The sequence below is a fragment of the Rousettus aegyptiacus genome, unplaced genomic scaffold (genome assembly GCF_014176215.1).
Source record: "Rousettus aegyptiacus isolate mRouAeg1 unplaced genomic scaffold, mRouAeg1.p scaffold_m13_p_9, whole genome shotgun sequence".
Classification (NCBI taxonomy): Eukaryota; Metazoa; Chordata; class Mammalia; order Chiroptera; family Pteropodidae; genus Rousettus; species Rousettus aegyptiacus.
In genome coordinates, this window is record NW_023416312.1 from 103748769 (window position 1) to 103758350 (window position 9582).

A 9582-nucleotide genomic window follows, 5' to 3' on the forward strand; every position below is an offset into this window, starting at 1 on the left:
ATTATTGATGGCGTGAGCCTCATGAGCAGGGATTTTTACACAAGGATTAAAAATAACTGCTTGTAAAAGAAAATGGGGAGCAAGAAGGGTTCTAATCTCACATTCCTAATGTGTGTAGTATGAAAGAAATACCACCCATAGGAGAAGTGGTGTGCTAAGAAACCATCTAGATTCTAGTTATGGCAGGAAATTGATAGAATGATTTAAGAAGAAGCTGAAGGGTTTGGCTTATCACAAGTTGTAAGTTCCAGAGTGTACAGAAGAAGGGTTTAGGCTAGATAAAATAAGGGGAGGAGTTCAAGATCTGCTTAATTAAGGGGGAATACGGAGAAATATAGGATGGGCATCCTGGTAATAATAATATGCTGGGTATATTACCTGTTCGCTCTCGGTTTCACTCCGTGCTCTACTGTAAATGATATTACCTGTTTGTCCTTGCCAGCTGGCTTTGGCTAATGGGAAACACTGGTTGGAGATTGGAGTATGGAAGGAAGTATAAGCCACAGTATTTCTCTCTCTCTCCTTCAAGGGGCATTTTCAAGAAATGGCTGCATCTTTCTCCATAGTTCCAGCTCCCCATTGGATATTTCCATCGTGATCCCAGATCCCACCTACTGGCCTTGGCTTTACCTCCTCCCTCACGTTCTTCCACTGTTAGGGATGGAAGACACTTCCTGCTATGACTAATCTGTATTGCTTTGCTGTCCTCTGTTTGGCTTCTCAGCTCTTCCATGACCTGTGCTACCAATTCCCTGTATTAAACTTCCTCTGTTTTAAATACCTAGAGTATTTTTTTTTTCTTTTTCTCTGACTGATGCCAGTGCCTACAGTGGCTTGGCTGTGACTGGTGCTATACCCTTCCAAAAATCATTTTAGACTTTGAATGCAGTGTTTGGCCCAGCAACTCCTCCCACATGGTGTCTCTGATTGCACTTTCAAAAGGAGTATATCTTAAGGACAAGACTATTTTCATGGGACAAGTTACTACACATAGTATTGTTCGAACTAGTATGACCTCTTGATAGCACCGCAGTTCTTTTTCTAGAAGTCTGTTGAAAGGACCAACATGGGATTAAAAAGCTTGATGTGTTCCTGATGTAAGAGAAATCACTGGTTACTTTGTGTTTTGGAAAGGTGGAGTCTTTAATATCACATGGTATTGCACAATAAATTTAAATTGTCACATCTGCCTATATGCCCCAGAAAGGCACTACAGAAAAGCAGGTCTTATCCTACTACTCAAGGTCTTCATTTTGAATTACTTTCCTTATCCCACACTTCTTGATCTGTTTTCTATCCTGATTGCTGATCTCACCACTGGTCTCTTTCATGGCCTTTAATTGACCACATTCCTGATTTCTCTGGCTGCAAGATTTTTATGTCCTCATTGACCACAACCTAGACTCTTGCTCTAGCTATGCTGTCTTTAGCTGCATTATTTGACTCCTCATCCCACCCACCCTTTTGGTCCATCCAGGGATGGTGCCCCACTACATTTTTTCAAACCCTTAGAGTTGGATCAGAATTGGTAGGTGGGGTGCATCTAAGTCATCTGTGGAAGAGGAAATTCAACCTTGATTATAATGATCACATGATTTTTATCCCGACCCAGCATCTCTTTGGGGTATCATCCCTCCTGAATTCTCAGTTCATGGGGATTTGGATGGGGAAAATCATCTCATTCACCACACTCACAGGGTTGGAGAAATAATGTAGGCTTCACTGATTAGACATAATGATTAATCCAGGATGAGTTAATAAAAGTCTGACCAATGAAATTCCTAGTTGGCATTTTTGCTGGAATTATTGGGAAGGATGCACTCTTACTCTCTGAGATCAAACATAGTCATGGACCATGTAAGGCTGGACCTTATAGAGGATGTGTTTATCACCACAAACCCAAGGATAAAAGTCAGAAAAGAAAAGATGCAGAACCAAGAGATAGAGATACACAGATACTTGGTGATATCATTTGAAGCTTGGGCCCACTTGTATCTGTAGCCAGTTATACTCCTATACTTCCCCTTTTGTCTTATACCACTTTGGGATGGGCTTCTGTCACTTGCAACAAAGAGAGTCCTGTCTATGGAACTCAAACTTTCAAATTTCACTTTAGGAACAAATTGATGCAAATAAGACAGAGAAATTCACATATGCTCACGTTAGATGGAGTTACAGAATTTATGAAAATGTGATTAAGGTTAATTATAATGTTCTGCCCCTCTCTGCCCTCCTTACCACAATTCATAAATTTCTGGAAGACCACAGATGAATTACAGAGGCTAAACCTTTTTGAGTTGCCTGTATCTGATCTGGAAGACACTCCTTTTTTCTTCTCTTAGATTCTCTGGATATTTTCCTTTATTTGGACTTCATAAAAGCAGTCCAGGGTTTGGGATCAGAAGTCACACATGGTACTGTTAAGGACCAAAGTCATAGTACATTAGGATTGAGTGAGGAGAAAAGTTATCTGTAATCTAAACTAATCCTGTCCAGAGTCTCTGAGTTCATACATTTTGGTTTTGAAGAGGGAAATAGGGTTTTGAGATCACATAGACCTATCTCCCTGTTCTATCCCGGCCACTTCCTAGTTGGGTGACCCTGAAAAAACTACTGCACTTCTCTGAGCCTCAGTCTCTCCAACTATAAAATGAAGAATGTACTCTTCAAGGTTGTCTGTGAGGAGTAAATAAAATATCAACAACTATGATCGAAGTGACCGCAATAATTTTCTAATGAAAATCTCTGCTATTCTTGTCCCCTACCATCCGTTCCCCAGAAATGGATGCATGTAATCAGAAAGTTAAAATTTAACCTTATTGAGTTATTATTTACATATAACAAATGATTTGATATAATAGTACATTTTGATGGTACAATTTGGTAAATTTTGACAGATGTATGCACCCACGAAAGAACTACTACAATCAAGATACAGAATATTTTCATCACTCCCAAAGAATCCCTCATTCCCCTTTTCAGTCCATCTCTCACTCCCATCCCCAACCCAACAATCAAAGTGACTTTGTAAATATGTAATTCAGGGTTTCTCATCCCTCAGAAAATTAAATCTAAATTCCTTACCATGTCATTTCAAAGCCTTTTGCGGTATAAATCTTGCTATTCTCATATCATATGGTCCCCCTATCACTTGATGTGTTGTAGCCACACTGGTTCCTTCTGTGTTCATGGAACCTGCCAAGCCCTTTTATACCTCTAGGCCTTCGCTTTTGTTTCCTCTATTTGACATTCTCTTTTCCCGGTTAGAATCACCTCATTTGCCTGTCATCTTTCAAGTTTCAGCTTAAATGCCCTCTCTCAGAGAAATCTCCCATGACCACCCATTAAAAATGGACTCCTCTAATTACTCTTTCTTTTTTCAATATCCATTTCTTTTTTTCTTTCATAGCCCTCATCTTATTTATTTGCTTACATATAGTGTCTGTCTCATTAAGTTGACTTTAGTCTCCATGATATAGAGATCACAAATCCTTTGTTCCTCCTTGTATCTGCAGCGCTTAGCTAGGCATGCAATAAATATTTGTTGAATGACTTAATTATGCATTATCATATCTAGAAGAGTACCTGGCACATAATAATGGTGATGAGTATACAATATTGTGAATGTAGTTAATGCCACTGAATTGTACACTTAAAATGGGTAAAATCACAAGTTTTATATTATGTATATCACCACAATAAATAAATGCAAAAAAAACCCAAAAATAAATAAAGCCAAGATTGCTAACTTGAAAAAATTAAACAGATAGAGATATAGGTATACCTCATTTTAGTGTCCTTTGTTTTATTGTGCTTTGCAGATATTACATTTTCACAAATTAAAGGTTATGGCAACCGCCAGCAGAAAAATATGACTCTAAAGGCTCAGATAATGGTTAGCATTCCTTACTAATAAAGTATTTTTAATTAAGGTATATACACTGTTTCTTTTCAGACATAATGTTATTATACACTTAATAGACCACAGTATAGTGCTATTGCACACTTAATAGACCACAGTATAATGTAAAGATAACTTTTACATGCACTGGAAAGCAAAAATTACATGTGACTTGCTTTATTGTAATATGCACTTTGATCTATAACAAAACCCGCGACATCTCCATAGTCTGCCTATATACCATGCTAACACTAATAAAAGACAAAGAAGAATTCAAAACAAGGAAAATTATCAGGAATAAAGATGGGCGTCACAAAATATTAAAAGTGTCACTTCTCAAAAAAGGCAAAGCAACTTTTAATGTGTATGTGTATAACAATAAAGTGTCCAATACATGGAAAAAAACTGATAGAACTGCATTGAGAAATAAACAAGTCCACTATTATAGCTGCAAGCTTAAAGAGACTTCTTTCAGTAATTGATAGATGATGAAGCAGGAAGAAAATCAGTAAAGATATAGTTGAACCAAACAGCACTATCAATCAACTGGATCTAATTGACATTTATAGACTACTTCACCCAACAACAGTGGAACACACATTCTTCTCAAGCTCACATGGAACATTCACCAATAAAGACCCCATTATAAAACACACCAGAAAAGATATAAAAAATAGAAATCATACAATGTTCTTAATCCCCAGTGGAATTAAACTAGAAATCAATGACAGAAAATAGGTGGAAAATGCCAAAATACTTGGAGATTAAATACAATATTTCTAAATAACACATGGGTTAAAGAAATATCAAGATAAATTTACAATAATTGTAAACTAAATGAACATAAAAATACATCTTATCAAAATTCATTGGATGTAAGGAAATTTAAAGGGAAATTTATAGCATTAAATACATATATTAAAAACAAATAAAATCAATAATCTAAGTAGTTCCACCTCCACAACTAGAGGAAGTATAGCAATTTAAGCCTAAATCGAGCAGATAAAATGAAATAAAATTCAAGCAGAAATCAATAAAATTGAAAACAGAAAAATACAGATAATCAACAAAACCAAAGCTGGTTCCTTTTTGAAAAGATGAATAAGATCAATAAACCTCTAGAAAGACTGATCCCATGGATATTAAAAGGCTAATCAATGGATAATATAGATATTTATATGGCCACAACTTGATAACTTAGATGAAAAAAATCAGTTTTTTTGAAAGACACAAACTATAAGAATCACACAAGGAGAAATAATCTAACTAGGCTGATGTATCTATAAGAGAAATTAAATCAATAATTAATAACATTACAAATAAAGGAAGTACTAGTTCCCAGTGGTTTCACTGGTGACTTCCCTCAAATATTTAAGGAAGAAATAATACCAATTCTCTATATTCTGCTTCAGAAAATAAAACAAAAGTAGCACTTCCTAACTTATACAGTGAGGCCAGTATTTGTTACCTTAATATCAAAACCAGATAAACACATTACAAAAAAAGAGGGAGAGAAAAGTATACACCCATCTATGGCCATATCACCCTGAACAAGCCGGATCTCGTCTGATCTCGGAAACTAAGCGGGGTCGGGCCTGGTTATTATTTGGATGGGAGACCACTTAGGAAGACCAGGTGCTGTAGGTATAAAAAATAAAATTAGGGATTGTAAACTGACAAGGTTCGTGCAATCTGTGAGGTCAACCAAGGGTTGCCTCACCTAAAACAAAAAGTATACACCAATATCTTCCATGAATACAGATGCAAAAATCTTCAATAAAATATTAACAAAAGGAATTCAACAATGTATAAAAAGAATTATATACCATAACCAAGTGGTATTTATTCCAGGTATGCAAGGCTAATTCGATATTTGAAAATCAATTAATGTAATTCATCACATCAACAAACTAAAGAAGAAATATGAACATAATAATGGATGCAAAAAAAATTTCACAAAATTCAAAACCCAGTCATGATAAAAACTCTCAGCAAACTAGAACTAGAGGGGGAACTTCTGCAACTTGATAAAGAACATCTACAAAAATTCTATAGCTAATATCATACTTAATGATGAAAAACTGAATGCTTTCTCATGATCAGGCAAGGATGTACCCTCTTATTTTCTTACTCAACATTGTACTGGATGGAAGTCCTAGCTAGTGCAATAAGAGAAAAAAAGGAAAAGAAAGTGTAGAAATTGGAAAGGGAAAAATAAAACTCCCTTTGTTCACAGATGATATTTTCTACATAGACATTTTCAAAGAATAGACCAACCTCCACCCACCCCCCACCCCTGGACCTAATATATAAAAATTCAACCACTTTGCCATATACCAGAAATGAGCAATTAGACTTCAAAATTTAAAATACAATACCATTTACACTAGCACCAAAAAGATAAATACTTAGGTATAAATCTAACAAAATGTATACAGGATCAACATGCAGAAAGCTATAAAACTTGGATGAAATAAATCAAAGATATAAATAAATGGAGACTCACACCTGTTAGAATAGCTGTCATCAACATTATTCGTCATTAGGAAATTCTAATAAAATAATGATTAAAATAAAAATAATGACCGCACCAAACGCTGGTAAAAAATACAGAAAAAATGAATCATCATACATTGCTAGTGGGAATGTAAAATGGTAAAATCACTCTGGAGAGCAGACTAGCAGTTTCTTTTAAAAACTAAGCATACAATGACTGTATGACCCAGCAATTGCAGTCTTGGGCATTTATCCAAGAGAAATGAAAACTTATATTTACACAAAAATCTGTACACAAATGATCAGACCATCATTGTTCATAGTAGCCAAAAATTAGAAACAATCTAGAAATCCTTTATCAGGTGAATGGTTAAGTAAACCGGTACCTCTATATTGTGAAATATTACTCATCAATAAAAGGGAACAAACTCTTGATAAAAACCACTACTTGGATGAATTTCCAGGAAATTACAGTGAGTGAAAAAAAGCTAAAACTACACGGTTACAATACTTTATGATTCCATTCACATAGCGTTTTTGAAATGACAAACTTACAGAGGTAGAAACAGGTTAGTGATTGACAGAAACTAGGGAGAAGCGTGGAGGCAGGAGAAAGGTGGGTATGGTTATAAAAGGGCACCATGAGGTAATCCTGTGTTGATGGAACTGTTCTGTGCCTTAACAGTGGCGGTGGATACATCAGTCTATACGTGTGACGAAACTGCATATAATTCAATACTTAACCACACATACATAAAGACACACATATGAACACAAGTAAAACTTGGAAAATCTGAATAAAACTGGTAATTATAACAGTGCTAATATCTTGGTTACGATGTGCTATCGTTTAGCAAGCTGTCATCCTTGGGAGAAACTGGGTAGAGGGTACATGAAATCTCTTTATAATTCTTACAACAGTATGTGAATCTACAATTATCTCAAAATAAGCTTAATTTTAAAAGAACTATAATGAAAGTGGTATATTCATATAAGTGGAATATTATTCAGCAATAAAAAGGAATGAAAGAGATCAACTTCTAAAATGGTAGGGTGAGTAATGTGGTGAGCCCTCTCCCCGGGGAAATAACAATCTCGCTACTGAAAACTTTTAAAAACAACCATTTCAAATCTCTGGAAATTCTTCTAAGGGTATACAGCAAATGGAGAAACATCTATTCAAAATAAGATTTGACAGTGAGAGTCTGGTGTTTGAGCCATGACACATTCCCTTATCAACATCCAAGCTCCTATACCTGTCACCTGCAGCCAAGAAGACAAGCTGCCCTCTCCATCTAGCTCCCAGTCTGGCACTATAGTTTCATCTTTAGAGGGGCAGGCCACTAGCATCTCTCATCCCTCCAAGCTTCATATTGCAGATGCTCTATTTTGGGAAGACACTGCTAAGAAGACCAGTCTCTCTTTCCCAGCCCACTGTCCACTAATAAGGCAGAGGCTTTACTCCAAGGATGACAGGCTGAGGAAGCTGGGTCTCAAATGTCCCTATTTCAGCTAGCTTGCAGGGTAAAGGGGAAAATTAAGAGGGGACTACTGTCCCAGCAGTAAGCCCTGCTCATATGAGCAGTGGTGTCAGTCTGGAAGAATCAGGCCAACCTCCTCCCAACTCCTGTAAATGACATAGAGGTTCTGCCCGGGGCAGAGACAGACCATTAGAACAGAGATCTCTGTAGCTCTTTCCAAAGGAACTGACATATTTAGAATAGAGTACCAGAAGTTTGTGCCTGAGGGTGTTGAAAACAAAGTAGGCCAATAGCCCCAGACTACTCTTAGCAACAAGCAAAATGGTATGCCACCCAGAAGTTTACCAGAGGCACAGGGAAAGAAACAAGTAAGAAGACTATATCTGGGATCTGAGCAGCCCCAAAGATTGGCAACAGCCTGCTCCTACAACTGTTTGGCAGTTACTCTAAATGTAAACATGGAGTTACCACATGAAACAGCAATTCCACTCCTAGATACATACCCAAGAGAAATGAAAACATATGTCCGCACAAAGAATTGTGCATAAATATTCATAGAGACATTCATATTAGCCAAAAGGTGAAAACAACTCCAATGTCAATCAACTGATAAAAGGATGGATAAAATGTTATATATCCATACGATGGAATAGTCTTCGTCCATTAAAAAAAGAATGAAGTACTGATGATACATGCTACAACATGTATGAGCCTTGAAGACATTACACTAAGTAAAAGAAGTCAGTCACAATAAAAATGTACTTTTTATTCCAATTATATTTATAGAGACATAAAATAGACTATGATTCTTTAGGGCTGGGGGCAGGGGTAGGGGTTAGCAAGAAGGTTCAGCGTTCCTTTTTGGGTTAAAAAAATGTTCTAAAATCAATTGTGTTGATGACTGTGATAGAGGACAGGGCAAATTCTCCCAAATGGGGACTCAAGTCCTGCATGGATAGAGGGAGTGAGGGTCCTTTACCATGTGCAGAAAAGAATTCAAGCTCACGCTAGAGTTAGAGACAAAAAAAAGTTTATTAGAGGAGTAATGTTCTAAAGACAGAGCATGGTCTCCTCTCAGAGACAGGATATAACTGAGACAGATGCCGAGTGTTTGAGGATTTCAGTTTACATGTGATTCTTAGTTTCTATGAATTTTAAACAAAGTTTAAGACTTCGTTTCCCTATTTTCCTTTGACGGTATGGGTATGCGGCATGAAAGCTGTGGGCATACTGTATAAAAAGCGTGGGTATGCAGCTCAAAAGGTGTGCTGGCAATTTCAGCCTTTGTTCTATAGGTTCCCCATGGTCTGGCTGTAGGGAATGAATGATTGGGTTTATTTTGTGAAGGATAGGACTTAAAGACTCTGTTTTCCTTTCACAGTGTGAGTAAATAGTTTGTTAGTAATCCCAGCAGGAAACTTCCTCTGTTCTGTAGGTTCCCCATGGTCTGGCAGCAGCATGTTGTAGCCTGTGAATACAACCTAGTTTAACATTTAGTCAATTTATGTAGTTCTCATGCCTCTTCCATATATCAGTTGCATGACTCTGCATATACTAAAAACCAGTGAATTGCACACATATAGGCAAATTGTATGGTATACAAATTATATCTCAATAAAGCCGTTACTAAAAAGGAATAAAGTTTTTGATATACTCACCAGCATGTGGACTATTAAAAACATTATATAACCAAAAGAAATAGAA

General features: G+C 36.6%; 1 pseudogene; it reads left to right on the plus strand.

The window, feature by feature from the left end:
* Positions 1–5429: 5429 nt before the first annotated feature.
* On the plus strand, positions 5430–5548 carry LOC118608306 (annotated as a pseudogene).
* The last annotated feature ends 4034 nt before the right edge of the window (positions 5549–9582 follow it).